Here is a 17970-nt window from a genome sequence, read left to right as displayed (position 1 = left end):
TCTGGACTCCATGTCAAAGGGTTCTGATTTGCAGTTTGAAGACAGAGCTTGGAAACTTATTTTTAAACAAGCCACCTCAATCATTACTCTGCTGAACACCAAACAAACCAGAGATGAAAGAAAAATGCCACTGAAAGTGCTTAGGGCTGACACGGCTTGGACAGAAGAGTTGGAATATGGAGGGTCAGAGGTAGTAAGAGTCCCTTTTGATTGAGTAAAAACTGCCAAAATCATTTTTGAAGGAAGCCACATGTTGTACCCACAGGAGAATTAAAGAGAGTGGGAGATCATGATAGAGCTTTTATCTTGGGCAAAACTGTTGAGGTGACAGAGCAGTGATGAGTGAAACTAGCAGAGAGAACATCATGCCATAAAATAGAAAATTACCCAAGTATGCCAGAAAAAAAAAATATTCAGACACTCAACTAATTATTCTTCTAGAGACTTTTGGTTTTAAAATGTTATCAAATTGTCCCAGAAAATTACCTTTAACTTGGCTCTTAAGTAGAAAGAATATACTCTAAAAGTAATCCTAAATGTCCTCCCAGCATAGTTGAAAGTAAGCCCTATTGGGGGTACCTGGGTGGCTTAGTCAGTTCATCTGCCTTTAGCTCAGGTTATGATTGCGCTCCCTGCTTGCCAGGGGAGTCTGCTTGTCCCTTTCCCTCTGGCCCTCCCCTCAACACATTTTTTCTCTCTATCATAAATAAATAAAATCTTTTAAAAAGAGCACACCTTATTTTTCTGCCCCCATGCATGATTTAAAATAATAAATAAATTAAACAACAAAGCCCCATTTGACTCCACACCCAAAAACTGATTACTTCATCATTTTCCCTGTGATGGGACACATATGCCATCCACAACAAATTACTAATGTGCTCTATGATATTTGCAAATAAATACAATGTATTTTTACTTGTGAGTACCATCTGCAGGATTTCAAGCATGCAAAATATTTTGATGCTTCGGGGAATTTTATATAATTGATGTTCCATTTTTCTCAGAATGGTTCAAATGACTGATTATGAAATGTCTGTCCAGTTTCCCTTACATTAAGTCTTGAAAGTAATATCCCCACTCTCTGACCTTAATTTGGGCAGGCAACCCACTTCTTCACCAGTGCCCTCTGACTTCCCCAAATTCCTGTCATTTCATAGAAAAACAGAACTCCCTAAGTTATCTAGGTAAAGGAATAGAGTTTCCTTCCAGAAGTATATGGTTGTTTTCATTAACCACAGAAACAGAGAGATAGGAGCTTTCCTTCACAGAGAAGCTAATACCTATCATCACCACCGTTCCCTTCCTTCTGTTGTCCTGAGAACTCTCTAGGCAAAGCCAGATCCTCCTGCCAGGCTGCTGCTTTTGAACAGGAAGCCTCCTAATCATCCCAGACTTACCAGAACCATCTGGTGCTTGTGAAGTTATCTTGGAGCATTAAAAGAAAAGCTTGTAGGGCTCTCTCTGTGGAGCTGAGGCCTCAGGCCGGGAAATGAAACTGCTTTGCTTTTTCACTGAACCAGCTGAGATACCTGCCTGTAGGTGATGTACATCACACTTTTTAAAAGAGGCAGCTCCACGTGATGAAGCCACATCCTGTGACAGCAGCCCCCAGCAAGAAGTGCCAGAAAACGAAATCACACAAGGGTAGCAGCAGCCCACGTGATTCACAACCAGCATTGAGGACTTTTCTCATATGGAAGAACTTGTGAACAAGTCAGATGAGCTGGGATGCCAAATTGAGAGCAGTGGAATGGGGGAAATTTTTAAAGGGCCTCTGATGAGCTACACCCTACCTCAAAGTCTTGTCTCTATTTTCAGTTTGATCCCTGTACTAACCTCAAAAGTTAATTTTTGGATTTTACAGTATACTTTTCAGAAACAAAGCTGCAGAGCCAAAAATTCTTCAATACATTTTCTCTTATGCTCATAAATACCAACACATTTAGCAGCCAGAAACCATTAATTCCATATGTTGGCTTGGGTTGTCATTGAATACAAAGACATATGACCACTAGACCATAAGCTTCCTGAGGGCAAGAAATACATATCAAAATCAGAATCCAAATTATGTAAGATATGATGGCAAATGCTCAGATGTATACAGAACAATAAAGATGTTTGTTGTATTTATGAGCATTTACGTGTTTTATCTTGTTTAATCATTTTGACTACTCAGGAAATAAATCATGGGAAGATGTTTAGAAAAGTAAATCTCTTATCCAGGATGACACAGCCTCTAGTGGCAGATCCAAGCTTTGAAATTTGGCAATCTGATCCCAGGAGCTATGACCTCAACCAATAGTTGTGCCTTTTCAGTAATATATATTAAAGAAATTAAGAAAAAAATCAATCACACAAAACAGATACCAAGTATATCTTTATATCTTTGTCTATTTCAGTAGAGCAATCTTTTTCAAAATGGCGCTCATGTAAACAGAACTTACATGTGTGTGTGCTTCTTTTTCTTGTAAGAAATCATGTTATAACTGATTGTTCTTCAAGGTTCCCAAGTACTGAAAATAAATGAATTGCCTTGATAACCTACTGAATAGGTCTCTAAAAATCAATAAACAATGCATGCTTTGGTAATTTCTGATCAATAATTTTTTTTTATCAGAGAATCCAAGATATTTTCTAAGTTGAGATAAAGATATGCCTGGACATATCCAAAATACATGCTATGTTTGTGTATTAGGAGGGTGGTCACTTACAGAGAGGAGTTATTGATGAACTTCTGGAAAAATCTGCAATGGGGAATCACCTGTGTTTATTGGAGAAAATGGCCCCCTAGACTACTCACAGTGACTTCCACCAGATCCCAAAGCATCAACTTGTAAAGGTGCAATCTACCACAGCTATTTTCATAAAGAGGGATTCAGAAAAAAGAACAAAACAAAACATATACTTGGATTGTAATAAAAAAAAAAAAAACAGATAGCAAGAAAAGCAAATGAAGCAATGAACCCAGGCACCAAATTAAAAAAAAAAAAAATCAAACTGGGAAGATTATGATCAGAAGTGTTCCCTTTTAAAGTTTTCGCATAAAATCTTATGATTAACTTTACATGCACTGGTTTGGTTAAACTAGAACAAAAACTCAAAATATTGTTAGCTTCAGCTTATTTATGCAAGTGAAGCTGTACTGCTATTGTTTATTCTGATTTATGAAATAGAAGAACAATAACAACAACAAGAGGAGGAGGGGGAGGTAGAGAGAGGGGGGGAGGAGAAGAAGAAGAGGAGGAGCTGGGGAGAAGTGAAGGAGAAGTGAAGGTAAGAGGGAGAGAGAGAAGGATAAGAAGGAGGAGAAAAAAAGATAAGGCAAAAAGGGAAAAAAATTCCTAGGCTTAACATTATCAATTGCTGTGTATTATTCCAGATTTCAAGGAGAAGCACATTTAACTCAGGTATTATTGCTAAGCTCTTGATGAGCATTTTGATATTTCAGTTCATGATCTTCAGATATCAATCTCACAGTGAAAGAAATATTAGTTGCATGCTAATTTAAGAGCTGCCTCTTGTACCCTGTTGATGCTTTACCCCAAATTAGCAAGTTTCTTATAATCAAATAAAAATCTTTAGATACTTTTTCTGAACACAATAATACATTAAAAGTGTAGGTAGTTACCTTTTCAAGCTTAATGCAGTAAAGTCAGAGAAGAGCATGGTTTCCCCAAGGAATAAAATCTCTCCGGCACCCAACTCAGCTTCTTCTTTTTTTTTTTTTTTAAGATTTTATTTATTTATTTGACAGAGAGAGATCACAAGCAGGCAGAGAGGCAGGCAGAGAGAGAGGAGGAAGCAGCCTCCCCGCTGAGCAAAGACCCTGATGCGGGGCTCGATCCCAGGACCCTGAGATCATGACCCGAGCCGAAAGCAGTGGCTTAACCCACTGAGCCACCCAGGCGTCCCCCAACTCAGCTTCTAATCAAGATCAGCCATCAAGGGGCACCTGGGTGGCTCAGTGGGTTAAAGCCTCTGCCTTTGGCTCGGGTCATGATCTCAGGGTCCTGGAATTGAGACCTGCATCAGGCTCTCTGCTCAGGGGGAGCCTGCTTTCCCCTCTCTCTGCTTACCTCTCTACCTACTTGTGATCTCTCTCTCTCTGTCAAATAAATAAATAAAATCTTAAAAAAAAAAAAGATCAGCCATCAATATAACATGAAAATAAATGCATAAACAGATGGTGTCAATAAACAAGCCCTAGAGCCAGAGCATGGTAGAGTAGGTTGTCAACTCAAACACACTTGGTTACCCAGATAATCCAAACCAACAAACACCAGCCTGTCATTTCCCATTCTTACCCCCCAAATGACTTAAATTTAACTCTGGAACATAAAGATATCATTGAGATATATTTAATTCTTCAAGGATGTTAAAACCTGTTTCTTACTCTGTCTTGTAGATACCCAAATTTGAGGCTTCCCAGTGAATCTTTGTAGAAATCAGATGCAACATAAGTCTTGAGACTTAGAAGTCGTGCTGGGAGCAGGAAAGAATCCTGGCTCCCAGTTCAGATAAAGAAGTGAAGCTCTTCTACCCACTTAAGCCTCCATGTTGCATCACCACTTCCTCACAGACCTGGGGATAAAAATATATGTATATAAAAAATATATGTTTATAAGAAGTGAAGCTCACATGGAACTGGAAATTATTGTTGTTCTCATTGTTGATACTATGATTCCTGGAAGTGCTATTATCCTAGCTTGCCACTCAGTTTACCGCTAAATAATGGCTGAAACATCAAACAGGCAAGGGCTTGACAATGTTTTCCAGAACATTTGGTACATTTCAGATAACTCATAACTAAAATAATAATTAAATGAGTGAAGGAAGGGAAGATTTAATTTAAGCAAAATACTTTGGAGAAAATTTACATATACAAGGCACAATATTTGAAAGATGTGTCTTTGGAATCAAGGAGACCTTATATGCACTTGATAGCTTTGTGATTCTAGGCAAAATTAGTTAACATGCCTAACTTCAGGAATTCATCTGTAAGTTGACCTCATAATACCTACCTCATAAGCTTATTTTAAGATAAAATAAAATGGTGTAATTACACAATTTAGCATGTAATAATCACCGCAGTATTGGTCTCCATTATTATTTTACTAGAAATAAGATGAGCAAAATTGGGGTCAGTATACCAGATCACTCACTTTTGGGCATCTTTGAGCAAAATTCATTTTTCTTGCATTATTGCAGAATCATACTGCTGACTAGGAGAGTAAAAGGTTAAAATGAAATTTTCTTACCAGACAAGCACTAGCATGGCTGCTTCTATTTGGGAACAGAGCTAGATCTGTTCCACAGAGTCAATGAGGATCAAACATATACTTTAGAATGTATACAATAAAGAATTAAACATTGTCCCTTTTTGGTTCAATTGAAGTTAAAGCATGTACTGCAGAGCCTAAGGATTTCTATTTTCAAGCAATTATCTTTGTGATGTTATTTTATGAGATTTAATTAGATTCATTTTTTTAATTAACCTATAATGTATTATTTGCTTCAGGGGTACAGATCTGTGAATCATCAGTCTTATACAACTCACAGAACTCACCATGAAAATATAAGGAAAAGGTGCAAGTACTTTTCTGATATATATATTAAAATTATATATATAATTATATATATATATCCATTTACAATTTTTTAAAAGATTTTATATTAGGCAGAGAGGCAGGTAGAGAGAGAAGGAGAAGCAGGCTCTCCCTGGAGCAGGGAGCCTGACGGGGCACTGGATCCCAGGACTCCGGGATCATGACAGGAGCTGAAGGCAGTCACCCAACACATTGACCCACCTGGGTGCCCATCAATTTACAATTTTAATGGGCATGTACATTTGTGTTGCTTATTGCAAATCACTGTCATAAGAAGAGACACATTACATTACTGACAATTTTGGCTACACCACTGTCATAAAATAGTTAAATAATCAAGTCTATGAGTTACCTTATCTAGTTAAAATGTTAATAAATTGGCAAATAAATTTCCATAACATTCTTAAATTTAATATTCATTCTGAGAATTTCTGTTACTCATAAATGGAATAGGATACCAACTCTTCTTCACAAAGCAATGATCACAGATAAATACACAATGAGGGCAGATGGAAGCGTTTTCAAATTCTCAGAAAGCTCTAAAGCCAAACAAATTGAATAAATTTTTTTGAATAAATAACACTCCTGTATAAGTTAAATTTATGAATGAAAGTAAAAAATCTTCTTAAAGAAAGAGTTTATAAGGACTATATATCTAAAATTGGTATTTTGAATAACTATAGGCCAAGATACTGAAAGAATTTTTGGTAGCTAATACTTTCACCAATGAGGAAACCACACAAGCATAAAAGTGTTTAGAACTAGGATAAATGGCAGAAGCAGGCAAAGATTTATTAGATACTAAGAAAAAAATGAAAATTGAGACTAAACTGATTTTTTTTCTCTTTGTAACAGATCCAAGGTGAAAATAATTAAAAGTTAAAATCAGAAATTTGGTATAATGTATAATTTGGTGTAATATAAAGCTATATACAAATATACTTTAACTGTATAAAAGCTACACATGATTATCACTTTGTCTGGATTTGAAAATTTTCACGTAATCCTTTTCTCATTTTCATACATTTGTAAGTTAAAGATCCTATATATGTGTTTATATTTGTCTATAATTTTCTTTAAAAATTGCAATTATCAAGTTTTTGAGCATTTACTATGAATTAGACATGGTACAAAATAAAAATAAGATTTTATTTATTCCTTTTAAAAAAAGAAAAGATTTATTTATCCATCTGAGGCAGGGAAGGGGAGAGTGAGAGGGAGAAAGATTCTTAAGCAGACTCTTTGCTGAGCATGGAGTCCCACATGTGGCTCAATCCCATGACCCTGAGATCATGACCTGAACTGAAACCAAGAGTTGGATGCTCAACTGAGTGCACCACCCAGGTGCCCTAAGATTTTATTTATTCTTAATGATAATCCTAGGAGATTAATACTACAATGTTCATATCTTCGGATGATATAATGAAAACTTTGGAGAAGGTTGGCTATTTTTCCCATCACATAGGTCATGACTGAATCTTACCTAAATACAACAAATGGATATCTACTGGAGTCTTATGGACAATGTTTTAGTGCCAAGAAGTGAGCACACTAAATAAGCATTATCCTTAGAGCATTAAGTACACCACTTTATTTATATGTCCTAATTTTATATATGTATGGGTGTACCACATATTACCAAGTCACATATAATTTCAATGTAATCTTTGTTAAAGAAGACCTCTAGTGTTTATAGCACAAATTGGCAAATTTTATTGTGAGGGACTAGGTATTATAAAATATTCTCCTTGTAATTTTGTCTCAGTGATTTAAAAATATAAAAAACATTCTAAGCTCTGGGAAGATACAAAAGCAGATGGTAGACCCAATTTAGCACACAAGCTAGTTTACTGGCCCTCTGCCCTATAGTGTCTAAAGTTCTCAGTGGTAGTAGTTTAGGCCCTAGAGTATTCATAAAATCTGGTACAACTCTACCCCGCTCTTTACATGAAAGATAAGTCTTAATTTACCACTTTTAATGTATGATATGGCTTTGAAGTGATATATTAATTAAACCCATAAAACAAAAGTTATATAATCCCTGGTCATATTATAAAGAACAAGGTATAAAGCTTATTTGATATTTGAAACTAAGTAGTATTTTCCAGATTAGAATTTAAATATAACATCTGAAATTTTTATTTTAGTAAATCTTAGAAAGTTTATCAAGGACATAGTTTTCAAGACTCCTAAGAAATAAAATGTTAAGTATCTTTTCTCAGAAGGATTCCACTGGTACTTACAAACTTAGCTATCAAATAATTTTTATTTGTATATTTTTCTTATACTTTGTTTGTTTTAGAAATGATATCTCCAAAATATTTTTACTTGGTTTTGGTCACTCTTCTAAAAAACAAAAAAGGAACTATATAATCTAGTTTCAAAATTCCTTTTTAACTCCATTATTTCTGGAAAGTTAATATACCTCAAAACAAACTGAAAATTAAGCAGAGTATCTTCTTACCTATTGCCCATTTTGACAGACAAGTCCCCAAAACAAGCATTCTTGCATGCATTTCTACCTCTTGACATATCTAGGGATGATATTCAAAAAGTACCTAAGCTCCCAGTGTTATCAGCCTTCTTTTCTGCTAATTTGTACTCTCAAATTGAGCATGTTAGGGTACTTTTGCACTAAACTTTACAATTAATGAAAGAAACAACAGTATATTTCTTCCTTTTGTTTGTCAAATAGCTACATATCAAGTAAAATAAAAAAAAATATATTTGCCAGACTTTCCCATTGCAAATAATTTCTCTAAAGGGATTTAATTGATTCAATATTTGAGTGGCCTTGATCATAATGTCATCACTTTGACTTTGATTCATGCCATAATGACCTTGAGGTCAAGTCAAAGCAGGCTTTTTTTTTCTTTTACAGAAGAAAAAGCTATACAATATTTGATTATAAACATTAGAACAACTACAGTGAATTTTTATAGGAAAGCCATTTTTGTGTTTTTGTTTTTGTTTTTTAAGCTAGGCAAACTATGACTTTCATTTTTACAAATTGTTATAGCAGTCAGTATTTCTCACATACTTCTCAGTTGATTGTCCCAGCAATGCCCAGTCAAATAAAAGGGAGACCACTAACCTTTGCCAAATCATGGCTGATCATGGAAAACAAAAAGGAGAAGCTAGAATTGCATATGGCAAACATTCCTTAAAATATTAGGAGACAATACCTACTTAAGAAGTCCAGTAACAGGGTCACCTGGGTGGCTCAGTGGGTTAAGCCTCTGCCTTCAGCTCAGCTCATGATCTCAGGGTCCTGGGATTGAGCCCCGCATTGGGCTCTCTGCTCAGTGGGGAGCCTGCTCCCCCCCCCACCTGCCTCTTTGCCTCCTTGTGATCTGTCAAATAAATAAATAAAATCTTAAAAAAGAAGAAGAAGAAGAAGAAGAAGAAGAAGAAGAAGAAGAAGAAGAAGAAGAAGTTCAGTAACAAAAAGAAATGCATCCTATGTATAATGCAAAGAAATGGAATCTTCGTTTATGGAGACTAGCAAGATGGATGGGAGAGGAAATAAGATGGTGAGACGGAAGAGTCTCAAAGGATAGAATCAGTGACAATCCCAGCAATCACAGGGGTAATGAATAGGAATAGGAAATTTTAAAGAAAAAGAGAAGTTTATTTTCAAAACTCAGTGGGAAAATGGTTATAGAATCTGTTAGACTGTCCCAGTTTTCTTTATTTTTTTTAATTTTTTCAATTTATTTATTTTCAGAAAAACAGTATTCATTATTTTTGCACCACACCCAGTGCTCCATGCAATCCGTGCCCTCTATAATACCCACCACCTGGTACCCCAACCCCCCCGCCACTTCAAACCCCTCAGATTGTTTTTCAGAGTCCATAGTCTCTCGTGGTTCACCTCCCCTTCCAATTTACCCCAACTCCCTTCTCCTCTCTAACACCCCTTGTCCTCCATGATATTTGTTATGCTTCACAAATAAGTGAAACCATATGATAATTGACTCTCTCTGCTTGACGTATTTCACTCAGTATAATCTCCTCCAGTCCTATTCATGTCCCAGTTTCCTGATGGTCCCTGCTGCTGTAGAGACACCCAGCTCAGCAAACCTTCACTCTCCTCTTCATTCACCTTGTTCCATAGTTCCCATCCCTTCTTCCACAGATACTCACTATGGCAAACCGCATTTGCTCAGTAGACTGAAAGAGCTCTACTGATCAGTGAACAATGAAGGAGAAAGGAATGATCCAGGGCTGAAAAGCAGAAGGAAGGAGAAATGAAGGGAAATAAACCATAATAAAATGTGAAATGGGTCCAAAGGATTGGGAAATGGAAGTGGTGGTAACTGTGCAAAGACCCATATATTCTTCTTCTTCTTCATCCCTCAACACTGGTTATAAGCTTTGAAAGTAAGAACTGTGGTTGCACCCTTTAAACCATCAGCATGTTAATTATCGGGTTTTTTGACACTGGACTTAGCTCCAAGCCATCTGTGCCGTGGCGACTGCAATTGGTTATGGCACAATTTCAAACCCTTTGTCCTCCGTGTCCAGCACTAGATACAGAATGAGGGACACCATCGTAGTTTTGTCTTTTCCCTAATGGCAGCTTTCTCAAGTCCTCGGATTTCTGACACCTTATTGCTAGAGTGTGAAACATCATTCTGTTTCTTCCCATTTGACTTGCATTATATTAGAGAGACAGAAAAGGGAACAACCGTCATTGGAATGGAGCCCTGAGTAAGTTAAATGCTTCCTGAATAAATGTGCAGTATCTCTTTCCCAGGCCTAGGTAATTGCTTTTTTATTTATCTCAAACCATTTTCATCCTCTTCCACAACCTAATAGAGTCACTCAGCACACACAGTGGATTTCCATCACAGGAGCTTGCAGGATGCAGGCTTTGCTGATAAAATAAATAAATAAATGTAATCATGGAGTCCATATTACAGCAAGTGGAAGCTGAAGTTTTACATTTATATATTAAATTAAAATTGCTTTCTGCCTATATTATACAAAATGTAAATTGTAGTTCAGTCAGGCAGCAGACAGTTTGGTTGCTTTTTGAGCAGAGCTGTCTGAAAGTTCTATTTCAGGGCAAACACCCCTCATGAGCCATGGGAACGTTTATTATTAAGTTAATATGGCAGTATTCATTCTAATCACATTTAGTATCTGTCTTGTGTTGAGAATAAAAGTATGCATGAAGGAAGAGAACGTTAATATCTTTTAAATGAGCATGGCTGATGAATCCTCTCCTTAAAGTAAATGAAAAAATTCAAATGGAAAGAAATTTTAAGTGAACAAAAAGAAAGCAAAGATAGGAAGAATAGGAAGAATGCATTATCACTTTACACTGAACCATTGTCTCTGTCAAAAGAGTCACTCTTTAACACCAATCAGAACTTTGTATTTTTCCCCTTAACCAGACACTCCGGGAACTGTGATCTATAGTCTATGCAATTGTTTTAGAGAATAGAGAACCACAGGCCCTGAATTATAAAAAGAACACATTCTGCTAATGAGATATCTTTTCATCATTAAAAGATGTACTATTTCATGATACTCTGGAGGCTCTAAAACTAAAAGACATTTACTACTAGTAGACACATATGGACTATAAATATGATAACAAAACACGCTTTGTCTGTATTTGGTAAGTATAACAGAAATATCCCTGATTTTATAGACAAAAACACTTATCCAGGAAATAGTACATGTGACTTCCAACTTGCTTCAGTTGTCTCTGCTCCCAGACTTCACAGATAATGACTGAAACAATAATCTAAAAACTATGCAAGAATGGCAAACACCTGGCAAGTGTGCCAACACTCCCACATTCTGCTCTCGGGACAGACTAATTCACTATGGCATTCTTCCGACAACTCAGTATTCAGATACAGATGACTCAGAAAAGCATACATGGCAATGACTAGCAATTGATCTATGTCTCAGTTTCTTAGTTATTAGCATGGATAGACAAAACTCTGACTTACACACACATATATACACACACACATTTATATATATATATGGATATACATATATATATATATATATATATATTAACCTTCTCATTTTAAAAGATGCAAGAATTAAGGCCAACCACAGTGAAATGATTTGCTCAAACCAGCAGAGGTATTTGCAGGACAGAATAGGACCTAGAAGGAAAAGAAAATGAGTCCAACCCTTAAATCTCACAGATAAGGAAACTGAGCATAGAACAGAAAGATTTGCCCAAGACCAGGTGTTAAATCTTGTGCCAATCCAATCAACTGAAGTGGCTTCCTGGATCAATGTGTTGAAAGTGATGAGCCTAATGGATCAGTTGACTAATTGACAATGATCAATTAGCAATGTCTCTGAGGTTTGAGGGTAAGAAAGGGCAGAAACAAAACGCTATTTTTGGAGGAGCTATTTGAGATGACGTGACCACCAGCTGACCTGAGAACTGCACCTCAGCAAATGGAGTTTCCTCACTCCCTCCCCTGTTCTTGGAACATATCTTTCCCACCATTCTGCAGTGGGAGCCATTTCCAAGGAAACCACCTTTAGAGAGTAAGGTACTGTAGAGACCCTCTGGACTGAGTACGTGAATGAACCCAGTTAAGGCCTCTACGACGACTTGTGAGATTTAACAGGGGTGTGCAAGGATCTAAACACCTTGCAGCTGCCCCAGAGAGGCTCATCCATAACTACTCTTGCTTTTTAAGCCTGCCAGCTCCCAATTCTGGAGTGGTCAGCCTCTTTCTTAGGCCATTTCCTAGCCTCTAAAGGGCCAGTTTCAGATTACCTGGGAAAGACAAAAGGCTGTGAACTAACAATATATAATATCCCTTATTCAACCTCCGTATTCTGAGCCTGGTCACACCAAAATGACTTTAAGGAATGATTTGGATTCCCAAACAGCGCCCTCCACCTTCAAGGAAAGAAAGCTTTTGTCATGTTTGCATAACTATTCGAGTTCATATGAAAGCAATATTTTTCAATAGTTATAATTAAGTTGGTATCCTGATTTAATAAAACAGTTCTGTTAACTTAGTCAATGCTCCTGAGATCTAGCCTTACAATGCTGACAAATTCAAATTTCTCAGCCTGCAAGCATCAAGGTCAGGCTCTGGAATATGGTAGCAACGCAAAAATAATGTGAAGCCATTTGGGGAGAAGCCAGCTGGCTCTTTACTTTTAACAACCTTCTGCTTCTTCATGTGCCACACACCGTTTCCTTCAAAGTTTCATCCAGTATATTTGCACCTAATTTTAGATAACGGTATAGAAAAAAAATCACAACTTAGAAAATAAATTAGAATATTTCACTTTAAAGAAGTGTTTATCATAAGGTTCCTAATAATAACACACTCCCTTGGTACATTTAAAATAAGATTTGATTCACCCAAATTATTTAAAAATAACTATTCAGTAACATATATCTACTGCATAAAATAAAATTCACATGCCTATGAATAATATCTACTGGGGAGAAAAAGCCAAATAATTGATAATAAATGCATATAGCACTTCATAAGATCTGCTTTAGAAAGAGTCTTGATTATTATTCCACTGTGGAATCACTAAAGGCAAAACAGATGCAGGAGAGGGATTACAAAGTCATCTAGGAAAGGCTTCACTGTTAACTTATTTTTGAAAATTCAATTCAAGAACAGATTGAGCCAAGTTTGAAAGAATGCTATTTATTTCCTGGACAAGTATTTAATTATCTGTATTTAAGGGGACATACATGCCTTATTTGGGTTAAGGAAAGGTACAATATAGTATTTCATTATTTTTTCTTATTTCTTTCCTTAAGCCCAGAAGAATCCTAGTTTAAGATTAGGACAAATACACTCAAATTTTTCAACCTGAAGAGAGAGGCAGAAGCATAGATTAAAACACGGAGCAGACTATATTGATGGCACTTCGGCTATCTCATTTTGGAAATATATTTGTGAAGCTTCCCTAGTACTAGTAGCAATTATAGTATATTGTTCATCCATACCAAAATGGTTTTTTCTCCAGTGATATTCTTGGTCAAGTTTTTTTGTTTGTATGTTTTTATCCCATATAGCAGAAAATAGAGTTGTTAGTTTTGCTGTAGTTTTCTTTTTTCATTTTTTCTTCTTTCTTATAGTTTTGTTGAGCTAACATAACAAAATAGGTAAGTTTGTAGTATGGATCTGAAATTTGGCATTTCTTCTTCAAGAAAAATGCAGTGTTGGGGAAAACTAAAATTATGCATTGCATTTTTGAGATATAACAGAACTGTAGGCAAAATAGATATTATGATTAAAGTTCTTATTTTTATAATCAGACAATTTTTTAAATATTTGTCCTATTTCTTTCAAAAGTAAAAGGAATCTCAGTTGACTTTTTGCTATCCTTTGCTAACATACATAATGAATCAATGTTATCCTTACAACCATTTTTAAATCACATAATTGCACATGTCAGCAGTTAGGGAAGGGATGGGAATGGGAAAAAGGAAGAGGAAGGAAAGGAGGGAAAGATAGAGAGGGAGAAATATGAGGAATTTTTGTTAGGGAATTCTATCTAATTGTGAATATATGGGGAGAAATCATTTTCTATTTTCCCAGTAAGATTCTAATATTCACTCCAATTAGACTCCCATGGTGTGAGAGTAATTAATTCTCAAAATATCCTTTTTTTTTTTTTTTTTTGGTAGAGAGAGAGGAAGAAAAAGAGAGATGAGAGGGAGAGACAACATTAAGAAGGCTCTACACCCAGATCAGCTCCAGATCGAGCTCATGTTGGCTGGCTCTGCGATCAAGACCTGAGTCAAAATCAAAAGTTGGAGTTTTAACCAACTACACCAGCCAGGCAACTCAGCCATTTTTTTTTTTTTATTATAACTCATGGAAAGTTTAGATTGTTTTTGAATTACTCATCTACATGATAATGTTTTGTTCATAGTGATGATATCATTCACATATTTGTAAAAAAAATTAAGAGACATATTGAAGTTATAAACAGAAACCCTAGTTAAAATAAAGTAAAATAATTCATAAGCTTACTTGCAAAAGACTAAGTTGATAATGACAATCTGTAATAACCGATGAGTTGGAATCTTCATAAATAAGTATATATGTGTGTATGTGTTCCCTTGATCCCCGCCTTGTGTTATATTAATTTGCCAAAATACCTCATGGAATTCAAGCAGACTGTTTCTGCACTAGGTTACCAGTTTATTATGAAAGGACAGAAGGGCAGAAGTAAAAGACTCTTCAGGAAAGGTATGGGCAACTTCCTTGCCTTCTCTGGGCACACCACTTTCTCAGCACCATCTCATTCTCACCAGCCCAGAAGCTCCTCAAATCCTGTACTTTCTGGATTTTTAAGGAACAGCAAAATACACCTTTATCCCCTTTATGGCTTTCATCACTTAGGTAACTCCAAGGATTTGAGAAGCACTGGGATGAAGATCAAATGTGTAATTATTACAAATCACAATGTCATGTCATCTTTGTCTTGATCATTTAAAAATAAATTCACTAAATCTAGGGGTGCCTGGATGCCTCAGAAGACTATGCATCTGACTCTTGATTTTGGCTCAGGTCATAATCTCAGGGTCATGAGATTAAGCCCCATATCCAGCTCCTCCTTGAGCCTAGAGCCTGCTTAAGATTCTCTCTCTCTCTTCCCCTTTCCCTCCGCCCCTTCCCCTGCTCACACGTGCTCTCTCTCCTTCTTAAAAAAATAATAATATAAAATTAAAACAGATAAAATAAAAATAAATAAAAATTTAAAAATAATTTCACTAATTCTTGCTTAAGAATAGATTCCTAAAGATTATAAGCCAAATATTCCATACAATTATAAACTCTTTCTATTCATTATAAAATTGTTTCCTCAGAAGTATTTTCCGGGGCACCTGGGCAGCTCAGTGGGTTAAAGCCGCTGCTCAGGTCATGATCTAAGGGTCCTGGGATCGAGGCCCGCATCGGGCTCTCTGCTCAGCAGGGAGCCTGCTTCCTCCTCTCTCTCTGCCTACTTGTGATCTCTGCCTATCAAATAAATAAATAAAATCTTAAAAAAAAAGTATTTTCCAATCAATTTAACTTTGCTAGCAGTATATGAAGGAATCTTGTGACAAACCTGTTCCTAATGAGTACCATTCTTGAAAAAAAGTTAAATCTGCCATTTCTAAAAACAAAAGACACATTCAGATAAAAATAAATTGCTGTGTCCATTTAAACAAACAATATATATATATTGCATTCTCTAAAAAGGGGACAAAATAAATTAGGTAAGCGCAAAATCCATCCCTGTTTATGCAAACATGAGTATTACCTATAATTGCCGCACAGTGCCACATACCCAAATCAGTCTGGTTAGTGTTGCTACTTCTTCAAAATATGAAGTAAAAAACAAGCAAACAAACAAAAACAAACAAACAAACAAAAAACCCACTCTCTGGTCTCAGTAAGAGATCTCTCAAAAGCCTTTACTATGCCTTCCTATTGCCGTTTTAATTCTCTCACATGGGAGGGGCTACAGGAACTGGGAATCAATACCTTCTTGGGATGGAAAGTCAAAAGCAAGGAATCCCCACCACAGGTGTAATGTAATCATTTGTGTTTGGAAATATTTGTTGTGATCCACTGAGCTGAGCTCCTCAAGTTCTCTGAAGACATGCTATGTTAAGAATAATAAAAACAGCTACCACTAAAACTAGTTTGCTTCTACAAATACCAACCCTAACCCTTAGCCAACATCTGTTTTTGTTTTGTTTTGTTTTTTTGAAAAGTGTGTATTTTTTAATGCTACAACTTAAGTCTTTTTACATACTTTGCAGATGTCCTAGTGCCTTTTCAATTATTTTTTCAGTAGAAACAAAAATATTTATGATATTAAAACTTATCTGATTTTCTTACAGTATAACTCCATAAAATAATTTGTAAACTTTTCAACAGCAATTATTTCTTCATTGATATGAGGGATTTAAAAGAAGTTGACAATAACAGAAAATTTTATCGTAATTTTATAAAATGGTATTGGATTTGAGTGGCACCTGGATGGCTCAGTCAGTTAAGTGTCTGCCTTTGACTCAGGGACCTAGCCCAGTGTCAGGCTCCCTGCTCAGTAGGGAGTCTGCTTCTCCCTCTCCCTCTGCCCCTCCGCACCCCTGCTCATGTTCTCTCTTTCAAATAAGTAACTAAAATCTTTAAAAAAATGATTTTTGGATTTCATTCATTCAACAAAAACATTTATAAGGGGCCGAAATAAAATCTTAGTGCATGGATTGTTGCTGAATTTGGGGAGATAGAAGGATAAATTAGGCAAACTCTGTCCCCTTGGAAAGTTCACAACAGCACAAAGAAGAGATGAGATAGGATGCCACTATTAAAGTCTAAAATAGACTAATGGTGCACAGACCAAAACAAAGACAGAATGGATGGAGACTGGGATGAGGGGAGGTTGGATTAATAACAGTTTCTGAGTTATATTCTAGAGACTCTAGTACTTGCTTAGGTAAAGGCAGTAGTCAAAGGTGAATCCAAGTTTTCCAGCTTGATATACTCACTGGTCAGTCATGTTACTCCATACAAAATCAGGATATAAGAAAACATGTTTAGAGATAAGGGGGTGCGTAGTGAGCTTTAAGTTTGCCTGATCGATTGCTATCTCATCTTTCCTCCATTGTGTAGTATCCATCCTTAATTTTGAGTTTTATGTCATTTGAGTTGATTAATCTTACTTGCCAAAAACATCCTGATTAATCTAAAGATCTATTCTCTGTGGGGCCTAGGGAGTTTGAAGTGCTTATGGGATATCCAGATATAGCTATGAAACAAGGAGTTGGGAATAGATGTCAGAACTGAAGAAAATAATAAGAATGTGTGAAACAGCATGCTCTGCAATGTGTAAGTGGAAATACAGATAGCACTAATACACAGTCTCTATGCATTTCATAGTATTTTTCAAATTAAAATTTATCAATTATACTTGCATAAGATTTAGCTTTGTAAAAATTAAGGTATCTTAAAGAAGATTATAAAATACTTTCATGTATTCTGATATTAAGATACATTAGAGATATATTAGATTCTACTAGATACATAAGATTATCTCTGATACATAAAAATACATACTAAAATTCTTGTTTATTTAAGTGGGTGTTTAATTTTTGTATCTCCTTTTCCACATGGTATTTAAAAAAATTAAAATGTGCCTCAGGCAGAATGACCAAAAAGTATTTATATTTCAAGGCTGTATGTTACAGACAATAAATTTATCTACATTTGAAAACTCAGGTTAGTTATATAATTTAAGAAAAGGAGCAAGGTCTTTTTTGCAATTACCAGTGATACCATTAGCTGTTATTTTGGTCAACATTTTTTTTTTAATTTTATTTATTTGACCGAAAGAGATA

The 17970-nt window shown here is 35.8% G+C and overlaps 1 protein-coding gene across 5 annotated transcripts in view; it reads right to left on the bottom strand.

The window, feature by feature from the left end:
* The window catches only part of PTPRD (protein tyrosine phosphatase receptor type D), a 2315363-nt gene that overhangs the window by 1515058 nt on the left and 782335 nt on the right, over positions 1-17970 (bottom strand). The window contains exon 1 of one of the 5 annotated variants that reach the window (XM_059143039.1): positions 1401-1441. The exons of the other annotated variants lie outside the window; for them this stretch is intronic. The gene's annotated coding sequence lies outside the window, so the exon portion shown is untranslated. Of the gene's footprint in view, positions 1-1400; positions 1442-17970 lie in introns of those variants that run through there. 5 annotated transcript variants of the gene reach the window in all.

Source organism: Mustela lutreola, chromosome 12 (assembly GCF_030435805.1).
Source record: "Mustela lutreola isolate mMusLut2 chromosome 12, mMusLut2.pri, whole genome shotgun sequence".
Lineage (NCBI taxonomy): Eukaryota > Metazoa > Chordata > Mammalia > Carnivora > Mustelidae > Mustela > Mustela lutreola.
The sequence above is the reverse complement of the archived record's forward strand: the minus strand, read 5'-3'. Positions and strand labels throughout refer to the sequence as shown.